Here is a 16,718-nt window from a genome sequence, read left to right as displayed (position 1 = left end):
AATAGTTTAGAAAAAAACAGATCCGCACCACATTGGGTGAGGCAGGTTTCAGAGAGTGTTTTGAAGTTGAGTTTTAGAAAGAATTTTAAAAAGATATGCGAAGAAAAAGATATATACACGGGACACGACAAGACGAGGACAAAAGACGTCTGACTGCTACGCCATCTTGGATAATTTTTTTTCTGTCATGCTTCTTACACATCCTGTCTTCCAGGTTCTCCACAGGGTCAATTAGCTTGTGTCTCTTCATGCTTGCGATTCTCTTATGAGGCTGCACGTGCATTTCACAGAAAGAGGTCAGACACTCCAGGTAGGACTTTAGGGCTTTGCACCTTGTTGCAAACGTCACAGGACACTTCTCCAGGCTTGGCAAGGCTTTGGTCCGGGCTACAGGGAGCTTTCAATTACACTTAAACTGACTTCCTGAACTGAGCAGCAATCTCAGCAAAGCAAGTATTTCCACTGAGATCAGGACCCGGTTTCCCAAAAGCATATTAAGTCTATGTTCATCTTAGAACCAAAGGATGGTTTTAACGACAAACTTAGTTTTAAGATGCTTTTGGGAAACAGGGCCCATGGTCTCTTGTTTGAAGGCCACTTACACAGTGGAGACTGGCACAAGTCAGTATCCACTAAAACAGGCCTTGCAGAAGTTGTGTCCACATGTGGTGACTGGTGACAAGTGGTGACTGGCTCAGCGAACACATCCAGACAGATGGAGCACTGGAACTGATCTTCAGACAGGAGACTGCTGGAGGACGTCATTTCTGCTGTGCAGGTTATGACCGTTGCAATAAATGTTACGTAGTCCACCTTGGTTGCTGACAAACAGTCACTGGTGTAGGCTCTACTACCATTGCGTCTTCAGCTCTACTCGCTCCTTCCACTCTTCTCACCGCCTCCAGATAGGCGACACGCTGGACAGCCCTTACTTGTGCCACCTCTGTCTTTTTTACCCTAACAGTGCAATCTGGAAATGTGTGTGCATGTTCGCAGCCACAATTGCAATATCTAACCTCCACTGGCATTCGATTCTCTTCCTGTCTGCATACACTTGACATGTCCAAATCTTTTGCATATATGGCACTGAAGGGGTTTGTGCACGGAGGCTCTTACAGGCTATCTCATTTAGCCCAACATGAGAAGGGAGAGACTCTTCATACAGTTGAAGTGGGACGTTTACATACACAGGTTGGAGTCATTAAAACTCGTTTTTCAACCACTCCACAAATTTCTTGTTAACAAACTATAGTTTTGGCAAGTCGGTTTGGACATCTACTTGTGCATGACACAAGTCATTTTTCTAACAATTCGTTACAGATATATTATTTCACTTATAATTTACTGTATCATAATTCCAGTGGGTTAGAAGTTTACATACACTAAGTTGACTGTGCCTTTAAACAGCTTGGAAAATTCCAGAAAATTATGTCATGGCTTTTGAAGCTTCTGATAGGCTAATTGACATCATTTGAGTCAATTGTACCTGTGGATGTATTTCAAGGCCTACTTTCAAAGAAAAAAAGTTGTAGACCTCCACAACTCCAAACGCCTGAAGGTACCACGTTCATCTGTACAAACAATAGTACGCAAGTATAAACACCATGGGACCACGCAGCCGTCATACCGCACAGGAAGGAGAAGCGTTCTGTCTCCTAGAGATGAACGTACTTTGGTGTGAAAAGTGCAAATCAATCACAGAACAACAGCAAAGGACCTTGTGAAGATGCTGGAGGAAACAGGTACAAAAGTATCTATATCCACAGTAAAACGAGTCCTATATCCTATATCAACAAGGAAGAAGCCACTGCTCCAAATCCACAATAAAAAAGCCAGACTACGATTTGTAACTGCACATGAGGACACAGATTGTACTTTTTGGAGATATGTCCTCTGGTCTGATGAAACAAAAATATAACTGTTTGGCCATAATGACCATCGTTATGTTTGGAGGAAAAAGGGGGACGCTTGCAAGCCGAAGAACACCATCCCAAACATGAAGCACAGGGGTGGCAGCATCATGTTGTGGGGGTGCTTTGCTGCATGAGGGACTGGGGCACTTCACAAAATAGATGGCATCATGAGGTAGGAAAATTATGTGGATATATTGAAGCAACATCTCAAGAGATCAGTCAGGAAGTTAAAGCTTGGTCGCAAATGGGTCTTCCAAATGGACAATGACCTCAAGCATACTTCCAAAGTTGTGGCAAAATGGCTTAAGACAACAAATTCAAGGTATTGGAGTGGCCATCACAAAGCCCTGACCTCAATCCTATAGAAATGTTGTGGGCAGAACTGAAAAAGTGTGTGCGAGCAAGGAGGCCTACAAACCTGACTCAGTTACACCAGCTCTGTCAGGAGGAATGGGCCACAATTCACCCAACTTATTGTGGGAAGCTTGTGGAAGGCTACCCGAAACGTTTGACCCAAGTTAAACAATTTAATGGCAATGCTACCAAATACTAATTGAGTGTATTGCAAACTTCTGATCCACTGGGAATGTGATAAAATAAATACTGAAACAGGGAATTTTTACTCGGATTAAATGTCAGGAATTGTGAAAAAACTGAGTTTACATGTATTTGGCTAAGGTGTATGTAAACTTCCGACTTCAACTGTACATGGATAAAATTAATTTATTTACTCTATCTACCATACGGGTCAGTCAGCATGCGCCAACCACTCCACCTACTTCCTTAGGTGTTTCATCTTCACATTTTATAGGCCGGCCCAGAGAGAACCCCCTTTATACGCGCTCTGCTTTGAAGAGCCATACACAAAACATTCCACTCATATATCTTCTTGAGGCCCAATGTATGATTCTTCTGCTCCGCAGACACACATAAAATCAAAATAAGCCCACTTCTTGTGACCCTCACTGACGTCACGTCACCCAATGCATCAATGACATTTAACTAGACTTCATAAGGATCTCCCAGTTTACATTGGTCCAAAACCATCACTCCGACTAAAAACGAGTCTAGGGGTTTCCTATTTTCCACCACAACTTTTCTTCTCGTTTCCTTTCTTTTTCGCCACTGTAACCCACTCATTCACACTTTTAGCTAATTGGTGTCACTCAGCTCCTGCTCTTAAAGGGACAGTTTTCCCCCCAGGTGTTACTATGAGGTAAGGAACAGTACAGCCACATACAGTTCAACACAGGACCTACCCATCAAGCAGCTGTTTTATTAAAGAAAAGTCCACATCGAGACCAACACAGGACCTGCTCTCTTTTAATAGTCCACCATGTTTCAGTACAGAGACAGACCCGTCAGAGGAACACACAGATGGCTGTAAGACAGTTTTACATTTCTACTGGGTCAGACTCTTCACAGCGTTAAACAGAGACATAAATCCTCTGGCCGGGATTCAATCAAACCCACAAAAGCATTGTTTACACAGTGTCTGCGTTTACAAACTACTGCTGCCTATGTGCGCACACACACTGTGTACAGTATGCAATGCGGGTTTGGTGGAATATGTCCAGCTATGGAAATATTTACATTGACTTAATATGATTCTCTGGACAGTGTTTTATTCAAACATCAGGGAGGAGTTTCATGAAACGATTCTATAGTATACACCACATCATGTTACTGGATAGGTAGGCGTCTGTAGAGGATTCACAAAAGAGGCATAGGAGCATTTCCTGTTTGAGAGAAACAATTAGTTATAGAATACAATATGCTACACAACACCAGGGCACAGCACACGATTGAGGAAGTCCATCCAGTAAAAAAACAAAAACAGAAAACAATCATAGTCATATACTGTCTGGGGTTGGGAGCTATTGTCCCTAACCACTGCTTCTGGGTCATATCTTTTTGTATCCTCCCTAATGGCTAAGCTTTGGAGTTGGCTAATCTGATCCTAGATCTGTGGTTAGGGACAATCTCTCCCTCAAGCGTACGATAAATTATGGCTCTGAATATACGACAATATAGCCGTCTACTGGTTAGATCACACACATTCGCTCAGAGAACAGAGACAGGAACATTCAACTACAGGAAGTCTAACTGTTTGGCCATCGGAATAAGACAATAATTAATGCAACACACAAACAATCAGAACTATTTACAGGCAATGTTAACAACTAGAACAGTTCAGGGAGATCAGTAGAAAATAATGAATATGATCCATCTATCCCTTGGCTCTATGGCTTTGACAGGAGAGAGAAGAACATAGTACATTAGGAATAGAACAGAGTAGAGTACAGTAGCATAGAATTGTATTGTCCTTTTTTTGTGATGTTGCAGTGCGGTTGAGAGGCACAGCGTATGCCACAGTGCAGAATCCCTGGAGCAATTTGATCTAACAGTAAAGTGTCCTGCTCAAGGGCACAGCGACAGATGCAATCTGGGAACAGGAACCATTAAGCTCAGGTTACTGGCCCACACTTCAAGGCTAACTGCTGTCCCCCAAAGAGTCCGGCTTTAGGCCCCCAAGAATGTCCAGTTTATTTGAAAGGAGAGAGAAGAGTTGTCCAGTTCACATTCGAAAGAAGAGAAAGTCCAGTCCATTTCCAAGGTAAATTAAATAGCATCTTCAGAAATACAACCGTGGTATTAGATAGTCCAGAACAGCATTTTTTTTTCACCACTGGTTAAGGAATAACCGATCAGTCTGGATGGACTTTACATTTAAGTAGGGCATCACAAGACCAATCATAAAAAAGCCAACCCCACTGTCAGAGAAAATACATGTTGTCTAGCTACACATGATCAATACAGCATCCCACCTCCCCTCCACACACACACATATGGCACCCATACCCGCACACACACACCCCACACCTAGTGTAACACACACACCACACAGCTAGCGTAACACACACCACACAGCTAGCGTAACACACACACCACATCTAGCGTAACACACACACCCCACAGCTAGCGTAACACACACACCCCACAGCTAGCGTAACACACACCCACAGCTAGCGTAACACACACACCACATCTAGCGTAACACACACACCCCACAGCTAGCGTAACACACACACACCACATCTAGCGTAACACACACACCCCACAGCTAGCGTAACACACACCCCACAGCTAGCGTAACACACACACCCCACAGCTAGCGTAACACACACACACCACAGCTAGCGTAACACACACACCCACAGCTAGCGTAACACACACCCCACAGCTAGCGTAACACACACACCACAGCTAGCGTAACACACACACCCCACAGCTAGCGTAACACACACACCCCACAGCTAGCGTAACACACACACCCCACAGCTAGCGTAACACACATACCCCACAGCTAGCGTAACACACACACCCCACAGCTAGCGTAACACACACACACACACCCACAGCTAGCGTAACACACACACCCCACAGCTAACGTAACACACACACCCCACAGCTAGCGTAACACACACACACACACCCACAGCTAGCGTAACACACACACCCCACAGCTAGCGTAACACACACACCCCACAGCTAGCGTACCACACACACCCCACAGCTAGCGTAACACACACACACACACCCACAGCTAGCGTAACACACACACCCCACAGCTAACGTAACACACACACCCACAGCTAACGTAACACACACACCCCATAGCTAGCGTAACACACACACCCCATAGCTAGCGTAACACACACACCCCACAGCTAGCGTAACACACACACCCCACAACTAACATAACACACACCCCACAGCTAGCGTAACACACACACCCACAGCTAGCGTAACACACACACATACCCCACAGCTAGCGTAACACACACACCCCACAGCTAGCGTAACACACACACCCCACAGCTAGCGTAACACACACACCCCACAGCTAGCGTAACACACACACCCCACAGCTAGCGTAACACACACACCCCACAGCTAGCGTAACACACACAACCCACAGCTAGCGTAACACACACACCCCACAGCTAGCGTAACACACACACCCCACAGCTAGCGTAACACACACACCCCACAGCTAGCGTAACACACACACCCCACAGCTAGCGTAACACACACACCCCCACAGCTAGCGTAACACACACCCCACAGCTAATGTAACACACACACCCCACAGCTAGCGTAACACACACACCCCACAACTAACATAACACACACACCACAGCTAGCGTAACACAGACACCCCACAACTAACGTAACACACACACCCCCACAGCTAGCGTAACACACACCACAGCTAGCGTACCACACACACCCCACAGCTAGCATAACACACACCACAGCTAGCGTAACACACACACCACAGCTAGCGTAACACACCCCACAGCTAGCGTCACACACACACACACACACACACACACACACACACACACACACACACACACACACACACACACACACACACACACACACCACAGCCATGATAATTATCAGACAGAGTTGACATGAATATTAGAGGTTTACATCGTCTGGGTCAGGAGGCAGAGGGAGAGGAGGATCTCTCCTCTTCTCTTGTTGTCTTTTTCCTCTTTCTCCCCCTCCTTCTTTTCCAACATGTCCTCCTCCTCTTCCTCCATTATCATCCATTCTTCCTCCTCTTCCTCGGAAAGTCACATGGCACAGCCGGTGAGCCAATGGCGTGTCCTCGATCAGACCAGGGCGTGTGTGTGGGTGACAGCTTCGCGGGTCTGGGAGTGTTTATCGTGAGTGTGTGTATGTGCATGCTGATTGTGTGTGTGTTTGAGCTCATTGTGAGTGTTGCTTTGCAGATCGTGAGTGTGTTTATGCTCATTGTGATTGTGTGTATGGATATTGTTGTGCTGTGTGTGTATGAATTGATCATCAGTGTGTGTGCTCTGCTCTTGGGAGTGTGTGTGTTGCAGCTTGTCATAAACGTATGTGAGTATGCTTCGCTCCTCCGTGTGTGTGAGCTCCTCGTGCTCCTGACTGTGTGTGTTCTGCTCCCGCTGTTGCGTGTGTGTGTGTGTGACCTCCTCGATCCAGCGCCGGAACCGGCCGACCCGTGTGTAGAGTGCCGGGGTTGAGGGGTCGCTGCAACCGTAACCCCCGGAGACAATCCCAGTCAACACCCATCGTCCCCCGTCTCCCTGGCACACCAGCCCGCCCCCCCAGTTGCCTTGGCAACCGTTGTTCTTGTGGAGACGGCGTGTGTCAGGGGGGCTGCCGGCACATAGCGTGCCGTGGGAAGAGTAACCATCCCCATAACGCTTCTTACACTGCCATGACGACAGGAGGGGTACCCAGGACTGTAGCACAGCATCTGTGAAGGGACAAGGGGAGTGGTTGGAGGAAGAGTAAGAGATTGTGAGTGAATGGAGAGACTGGATGTACAGTAGGAAGGAAGGAGAGAGAAAAAAGTTGGCAATGCTAAACCACAAATCAATGTCCTCAGAGGTTGTAGTTGAGAGATCAGAGTTGAGGGAGTGGAAGGTGAGGCGTACCTGGGCCGTCCCAGCCTGCGGTAACCGCAGCGATGCAGGAGGAGGGGGTCTTGCCACCCGCAGTGTCCGGGGTGGGGAGGCAGGCAGCATTGGTGTGGGGGTCAAAAGTCAAACAGTGACCCTTGGGGCTGGGCACCCTCAGCAGGGCCAGGTCATGACCCCCAGGGCCCTGATCTGACCTGAACTTCCTGTGGACCACCACTTTCTCCAGGGTCAGAGTTCGGTCAGAACCTCCCACACGCACAACGTACTGGGACGGGTCAATACCAAACCTAGAGGATGAAGGGATGGGGATGGAGCGAGAGAGAGAGCGAGAGAGCGAGAGAGAGAGAGAGAGAGAGACGAAGGAGAGATAGGGGAGTGAGTTTTTTAAAAAGGTGTACAGATAATTGGATGGGGAGAAATGTAAGCAGAGAAAGAAGACGTGAGCAACAAAAACTAGTGAGCAAACAAATGTCAGGAAAAGAGCGGAGAAAAGACAAAGGAGAAGTGCTCTCACCTGGTGAAGCAGTGAGCGGAGGCGAGGGCCCAGCAGGGAGAGATCAGAGTACCGCTGCAAATAGGGTGGCCATCTTTCCCCTCAGAACCCAACCACACTGACACCTGCCACGGCCATGACGTGCTAGAGGAGAGGGGGAGATGTGTGTATGTGTTCTCATGTATGATATACTGTACTGCACATCTGAACCGTAGGTAAAGCTTCTCTTACCCGAGTATATTCTCTCCTCCTCCCACTCCACTCTTCCCCTCGTTCCCTTCCTCCACAACCTTCCTCACTCCACAGGTGCGCTCACTTGGCCTGACTTGGCCCTCTGTTGCCTGGGGGGCGGGGTCACAGCTCACCGCTGCATCCTCTCTCTGTCTGCAGCCCTCAGGGCTGCGGCCCAGAGATGGACACTCCCCCAGGAAGTCCTCCTTCCCCCTACACCTCACCTGGTCCAGGTGGACGGGACCCTTTCCCCGACCGAACCCACCCACCACTACCGCATGACCACTGAGGGAGAGGGGGAGGAGAAAGGGTGGGAATGTGAGGATGAAAGACAGAGATAATTGATAAGAAACATTGAAAATGCTGGATAGACTGAATATACACAATTACTTCAACACACATACAGTTGAAGTCGGAAGTTTACATACACTTAGGTTAGAGTCATTAAAACTTGTTTTTCAACCACTCCACAAATTTCTTGTTAACAAACTATAGTTTTGGCAAGTCGGTTTGGACATCTACTTGTGCATGACACAAGTAATTTTTCCAACAATTGTTTACAGACAGATTGTTTCACTTATAATTCACTGTATCACAATTCCAGTGGGTTAGAAGTTTACATACACTAAGTTGACTGTGCCTTTAAACAGCTTGGAAAATTCCAGAATATTATGTCATGGCTTTAGAAGCTTCTGATAGGCCAATTGACATCATTTGAGTCAATTGTAGGTGTACCTGTGGATGTATTTCAAGGCCTAACTTCAAACTCAGTGCCTCTTTGCTTGACATCATGGGAAAATCAAAAGAAATCAGCCAAGACCTCAGAAAATAAATTGTAGACCTCCACAAGTCTGGTTCATCCTTGGGAGGAATTTCCAAGCGCCTGAAGGTACCACGTTCATCTGTACAAACAATAGTACGCAAGTATAAACACCATGGGACCACGCAGCCATCATACCGCTCAGGAAGGAGACACGTTCTGTCTCCTAGAGATGAACGTACGTTGGTGTGAAAAGTGCAAATCAATCCCAGAACAACAGCAAAGGACCTTGTGAAGATGCTGGAGGAAACAGGTACAAAAGTATCTATATCCACAGTAAAACGAGTCCTATATCGACATAAACTGAAAGGCCGCTCAGCAAGAAAGAAGCCACTGCTCCAAAACCGCCATAAAAAAGCCAGACTACGATTTGCAACTGTACATGGGGACAAAGATTGTACTTTTTGGAGAAATGTCCTCTGGTCTGATGAAACAAAAGTAGAACTGTTTGGCCATAATGACCATCGTTATGTTTGGAGGAAAAAGGGGGAGGCTGGCAAGCCGAAGAACACCATCCCAAACGTGAAGCACGGAGGTGGCAGCATCATGTTGTGGGGGTGCTTTGCTGCAGGAGGGATTGATGCACTCACAAAATAGATGGCATCACGAGGCAGGAAAATTATGTGGATATATCGAAGCAACATCTCAAGACATCAGGCAGGAAGTTAAAGCTTGGTCGCAAATGGGTCTTCCAAATGGACAATGATCCCAAGCATACTTCCAAAGTTGTGGCAAAAGGGCTTAAGGACAACAAAGTCAAGATATTGGAGAGGCCATCACAAAGCCCTGACCTCAATCCTATTGAAAATATGTGGGCAGAACTGAAAAAGCGTTTGCGAGCAAGGAGGCCTACAAACCTGCCTTAGTTACACCAGCTTTGTCAGGAGGAATGGGCCAGAATTCACCCAACTTATTGTGGGAAGCTTGTGGAAGGCTACCCGAAACGTTTGACCCAAGTTAAACAATTTAAAGGCAATGCTATCAAATACTAATTGAGTGTATGTAAACTTCTGACCCACTGGGAATGTGATGAAAGAAATAAAAGCTGAAATAAATCACTCTCTCTACTATTATTCTGACATTTCACATTCTTAAAATAAAATGGTGATCCTAACTGACCTAAGACACGCAATTTTTACTAGGATTAAATGTCAGGAATAGTGAAAAACTGAGTTTACATGTATTTGGCTAATTTGTATGTAAACTTCCCACTCCAACTGTAGGTCTATGCACACCAAAGCACACAGACACACACACTCACCTGTGGCCCAGCTGTCTGCAGACCACGGCGGCGTTCAGGTTACTCCAGCCTGAGTCACAGATACTTCCCCAGTCTCCATGGAGATACACCTCCACACGACCTTCCTTATGGCTACCACCCCCTACCAGACGCACCAGGGGACCTGCAACACACAGACATGATACAAATCACAGATTTCTTTGAAACCATACTTGTGCCCCAGAAAAAAAGGGCTGGATGGAAGTTTGTACATATTGTCAAGCTCACCTGTGGCAGGTGCAACAGCCGGGACCTCATTGGTCTCTTCTTCTTTCGCTCCGGCTCTGCAACGGATGCCCACGTCCTCTCCATGGGAACAGTCGCTACGGCCCCATATGCCATGGCGACAGTCCAGCAGGGACGACTCCGTTCCCTCACAATGAACATCGTCCAATAGGATGAGCCCAGAACCCTCGCCAAACGTTCTGTCAGCCATCACGTCAGCATGTCCCCTAGAGGTGGACCACGAAATTACTTCAACTTAAAGGTACAACTTGGTAGTTGTTGATTACCATAAAGCTCCGACATTTATGATGATGTCATATCACTGAGTCTACCTTTAAAACATGAACAGAGACTTCCTAGTTACAGGAATCAACAACAATGAAATTCAACACTGGCACTATTGTCTCTTCCAAGTGTGGTCATGTCTGCAAAGGAAAGTACACACACCCACACACCTGTATCCGAGCTGTCGACAGACCACCTGTGCGTGTTGTTGAGTCCAGTGGTCGTCGCACACCGTACCCCAGTCCCCAGAGTGAAACACCTCTACACGACCCTCCCATGGACTGTCTCCTCCTACCAACCGGACCACACCGTCTGGAACATACACACACAGTCATTTGTGTGCATGTTATATCTGTTTTCAGAATGTGTGTGTGTGTGTGTTTGTGTACCTGTGTAGGGGCTGCAGGACACCCCAGCATCTTCCATATGGTCACAGTTGTGTTGTTCCCAGTCTCCATGAAGACACTGGTCCAAGAAGAGTTCATTTCCTGTACACCTTACAGCGTCCAATTGAATGGGACCTGAGCCCTGTCCAAAGTGGGCCCATGACCAGGCCTTCGCCACACCCCTAAACACATGGGTACATCAATGTGTCAAAACCACAATAATGACTCTTCCTCGAGCTGAGTATAAATGGTACTACAGATTCCCTCTGTCTCCTCATTCTCTCTTGTATGCGCGTAAACACACACACTCACCCGAAGCCCAGCTGTCGACAGACCACCTCTGCATCTCTGTCGTCCCATTGGTCATCGCAGACAGAGCCCCACCTACCGCCATGGAACACCTCAACACGCCCCTCAAAGTCTTCCTCTCCTCCAACCAATCGTAGAGGAGGACCACTGCCTAGGGGAGGAAACAATGACCCAATATGGATGCTAAATAGGGTCAAGATGTAACAATATGCACTTTCTTTCCTTCTCTCTAGCTCCCGATGCTTTCTACTGACCTTTTGGTGGAGCACACACTACCCCTGCCTCGTTTCCATGGCTACAATCCCCGGTAACAAATGTCCTGCTCCGGCATTGGCTGATGGAGCTCTCATCACCACGGCAACCCAGCCGCTCATAGTGGAAGAGACCGGAGCCCGAGCCGAACCGGGAGTGCTGCAACGCTGTGCCGATCTCACTGAGTACACACACACACACACACACACACACACACACACACACACACACACACACACACACACACACACACACACACACACACACACACACACACACACACACACACACACACACAATCTTACAGATGAAATGGAGATGCTGCAATACTACAATGCCGATCTTGATGAGGAGGCGCGCTCAAACATATACACTCCTACCACACACATCCCTCTTACCCCAGTCCCAGCTGTCTGCAGATCACACTGGCATCTCTGTCTGTCCAATGAGAGTCACACACTGCCCCCCACTGGCCATTCAGGTACACCTCCACACGTCCACTTCCTGACAATGTCCCGCCCACCAACCGAGCTGCACCTAGGAGCGGAAGAGATGGACAGGTACATCAGCCAATCAACAATCTGGAAGAAAGACACATGACAGGTATCTCATCAAATCCAAATATTATGTACAAATGATTTGCTATTTGTCATATATGGTGCATTCGGAAAGTTTCAAAACCCCTTCAACTTTTTCACATTTTGTTACATTACAGCCTTACTCTAAATTTGATTAAATTGTTTTATCCCTCATCAATTTACACACAATAACCCATAATGACAAAGCAATAATATGTTTTTATAAACATTTACTAATTTATTAAAAATAATAAACTGAAATATCACATGTACATAATTCAGACCCTTTACTCAGTACTTTGTTGAAGCACCTTTGGCAGTGATTACAACCGTGAGTCTTCTTGAGGGCGTTTCTCTCATTCTTCTCTGCAGATCCTCTCAATCTCTGTCAGGTTGGATGGGGAGCATCGCTGCACAACTATTTTCAGGTCTCTCCAGAGATCGGGTTTGAACTCAGGCTGGGCCACTAAAAGACATTCAGACACTTGTCCCGAAGCCACTCCAGCGTTGTCTTGGCTGTTTGCTTAGGGTCGTTGTCCTGTTGGAAGATGAACCTTCGCCCCAGTCTGAGGTCCTGAGCCTTCTGGAGCAGAATTTCATCAAGGATCTCTCTGTACTTTGCTCCATTCATCTTTCCCTCGATCCTGAATAGTCTCCCAGTCCCTGCCGCTGAAAAACATGATGCTGCCACCACCATGCTTCACCGTAGGGATGGTATTGGCCAGGTGATGAGCGGTGCCTGGTTTACTCCAGACATGACGCTTGGCATTCAGGCCAAAGAGTTCAATCTTGGTTTCATCAGACCAGAGAATCTTGTTTCTCATGGTGTGGTAGTCCTTTAGGTGACTTTTGGCAAAAGTCCAAGCGGGCTGTCATGTGCCTTTTACTGAGGAGTGGCTTCCGTCTGGCCACTCTACCATAAAGGCCTGATTGGTGGAGTGCTGCAGAGATGGTTGTCCTTCTGGATGGTTCTCCCATCTCCACAGAGGAACTCTGGAGCTCTGTCAGAGTGACCATCGGGTTCAAATCAAATCACATTTTATTGGTCCCATACACGTGATTAGCAGATATTATTGCGGGTGTAGCGAAATGCTTGTGCTTCTAGCTCCAACAGTGCAGTAATATCTAACAAGTAATATCTAACAAATTACACAAACATATACCCAATACACACACATCTACGTAGGAATGAATTAAGACTTTATGCTTATGGACGAGCGATCTCAGAGTGGACTAAGATACAGTAGAATAGTATAGAAAACAGCATATACATATGAGATGAGTAATGCAAGATATGTAAACATTATTAAGTGACTGAGATACCGTTGAATAGTATAGAAAACAGTATATACACATGAGATGAGTAATGCCAGATATGTAAACATTATTAAGTGACTAAGATACCGTAGAATAGTATAGAATACAGTATATACATATGAGATAAGTAATGCAAGATATGTAAACATTAAGTGACTAAGATACCGTAAAATAGTATAGAATACAGTGTATACATTTGAGATGAGTAATGCCAGATATGTAAACATCTCCCTGACCAAGACCCTCCCTGACCAAGACCCCCGGGCGGCCAGCTCTAAGAAGAGTCTTGGTGGTTCCAAACTTCTTCCATTTAAGAATGATGGAGGCCACTGTGTTCTTGGGGACCTTCATTGCTGCAGAAATGTTTTGGTACCCTTCCCCAGACCTGTGCCTCGACACAATCCTGTTTTGTTTTGTCATTATGTGGTATTGTGTGTAAATTAATGAAGAAAATGTTCATTTATTCAATTTTAGAATAAGGCTGTAACGTAACAAAATGTGAAACAAGTGAAGGGGTCTGAATACTTTCCGAATGCACAATATATTTACACTGAGTGTACAAAACATTAAAAACACCTGCTCTTTCCATGACATAGACTGCCCAGGTGAATCCAGGTGAAAGCTATAATCCCTTATTGATGTCACATTAAATCCACTTCAATCCATGTAGATGAAGGGGAGGAGACAGGTTAAACAATTTATGTTAGACAATTGAGACATGGATTGTGTATGTGTGCCATTCAGAGGGTGAATGGGCAAGACAAAAGGTTTAAATCCCTTTGAACAGGGTATCGTAGTAGGTGCCAGGCACACTGGTTTGAGTGTGTCAAGAACTGCAACGCTGCTGGGTTTTTCCATGCTAACAGTTTCCCGTGTGTATTAAGAATGGTCCACCACCCAAAGGACACCCAGCCAAGTGTGGGAAGCATTGGAGTCAATATGGGCCAGCATCCCTGTGGAACGCTTTTGACACCTTGTAGAGTGTGTCCTGACGAATTGAGGCTGTTCTGAGGGCAAAGGGGGGGGGGGGGGTGCAACTCAATATTAGGAAGGTGTTCTTAATGTTTTGTATATATATATACACAGTTTGTACACACCTACTCATTCCAGGGTTTTTCTTTATTTTTTATTATTTTCTACATTGTAGAACATTAATGAAGACATCAAAACTATGCAGAGCTGTCATCAAGGCAAAGGGTGGATACTTTGAAGAATCTCAAATGTAAAATATATTTTGATTTGTTTAACACTTTTTTGGTTACTACATGATTCCATATGTATAATTTCATAGTTTTTACAATGTAGAGAATAGTAAAATAGTTTAAAAAAAGAAAAACCCTGGAATGAGTAGGTGTGTCCAAACTTTTGACTGGTACTGTATATACACACAAACTACTGCATTTATTTAATATGCCTATTTCACATATGTGCTGTCGACCTACCCTGGTGGCAGTCGCAGTAGGACCAGCCGATGGCCCCAGAAGTCTGTTTGAAGAAGCACCAGGGGTTGGACTCTCTGTCAGGGTTACGACAGTAGCTGTGCTCCCCAAGGCCTCGGCCAGGGTACTGCAGCACGTAGTCTGGAAACTCTGTCCACCGCAGGCAGGGGGCGCCAGAGTCCGTCTGAGACACAGAGCCGTTATAGTAACCCAGCTCTGTAAAACCCTCCGAACAGGAGAGAGGGGCTGAAGAGAGAGAGAGAGAGAGCGAGAAAGAGAATGGAAGAGAGAGAGAGAGGATAATGTTAGTAACCCAGCTTTGAAAAACCCTTGGAACAGGAGCAAGGAGCTTGGAGGAGAGATAGAGAAAGACAGTTGTGGATGGTGAGAAAAGGGACAATGTTACAGTAGAGCTGTAAACCCTTCATAGCAGGGCAGTGGACCCGGAGAGAGAGGGAGAGAGGAGGAGATGAAGAGAGAGAGGGAGATGGAGAGTCCTTATTCAAAATGGAAAACCACCTTGCTTCTCCTATATTCATGTACAGACAGTTACACGACGTATTAATATGCACTTTCCGATGAGACAGCAGGGGACCTCTGTAATACAGTTACTCAACTGATCCATGTTAAAATCCCTCCCATTCCCATTCGTACTCCAAATGAAGGAGGACACACAGCAGAGGGTCCCTAAGGAGGGTACCCTCTGTAGTCTGAGGGTCCCTAAGAGGGGGAATTAGTGGAAGAGGCATAAACAACAAAGGCTAAATAGAACTGCTGCTGACACAAAAATTATGCTGCCCCAACCCCCCAACAATATCCCAGGCAGTAATTAGTAGAGAGAGAGAGAGAGAGAGAGAGAGAGAGAGAGAGAGAGAGAGAGAGAGAGAGAGAGAGAGAGAGAGAGAGAGAGAGAGAGAGAGAGAGAGAGAGAGAGAGAGAGAGAGAGAGAGAGAGAGAGAGAGAGAGAGAGAGAGAGAGAGAGAGAGAGAGAGAGAGAGAGAGAGAGAGAGAGAGAGAGAGAGAATGTATCAGACGTTCCATTGAGTAGCAGGATCAGACTCTATAGTGACTGAACAACACACACTCTGCCAGACACAAACACACATACATGCACGCACCCACACACGCGCGCACACTTACACACACCCTGTGATTAATAGCTAGGACAGAGAGAGGAGCTGCAATAGCCAGGACCAGTGTTATCTCTCACACACAGCTTGGCCATCCTTGAACATCATCTAATCATGCCATGCGCGCACACACACACACACACACACACACACACACACACACACACACACACACACACACACACACACACACACACACACACACACACACACACACACACACACACACACACACACACACACACTCTCTCTCTCTCTCTTTCCAGAGGCTGTAGCCCTTACCCATCATACCTCATTCCAATCTGGAAGAGGAAGAGAGAAAAAAGGAGAGGGACCCACATGAAAAAATATTGTAGTGTATACTACAGTCGGAATACTATAGTATTCACTGTAGTGTTTTCTCTACAGTTTACTATTGCATAAATACTGTAGTAAAAAAGAGAGTATATAGTAATTACTGTATTGTTTTTGCGGCCTGTAGTATGGTATACTGTAGTATTTACTGTAGTGTTTTTGCAAACTGTAGTATACTGTAATATTTACTATAGTGTTTTTGAGGACATTACTGTAGTAAT

The 16,718-nt window shown here is 46.1% G+C and overlaps 1 pseudogene; it reads right to left on the bottom strand.

Moving 5' to 3' along the window:
• Window positions 1-6,571: 6,571 nt before the first annotated feature.
• LOC120029664 lies at window positions 6,572-16,429 on the bottom strand (annotated as a pseudogene).
• Window positions 16,430-16,718: the final 289 nt, after the last annotated feature.

Source organism: Salvelinus namaycush, chromosome 35 (assembly GCF_016432855.1).
Source record: "Salvelinus namaycush isolate Seneca chromosome 35, SaNama_1.0, whole genome shotgun sequence".
In the NCBI taxonomy this organism is placed as follows: domain Eukaryota; kingdom Metazoa; phylum Chordata; class Actinopteri; order Salmoniformes; family Salmonidae; genus Salvelinus; species Salvelinus namaycush.
The sequence above is the reverse complement of the archived record's forward strand: the minus strand, read 5'-3'. Positions and strand labels throughout refer to the sequence as shown.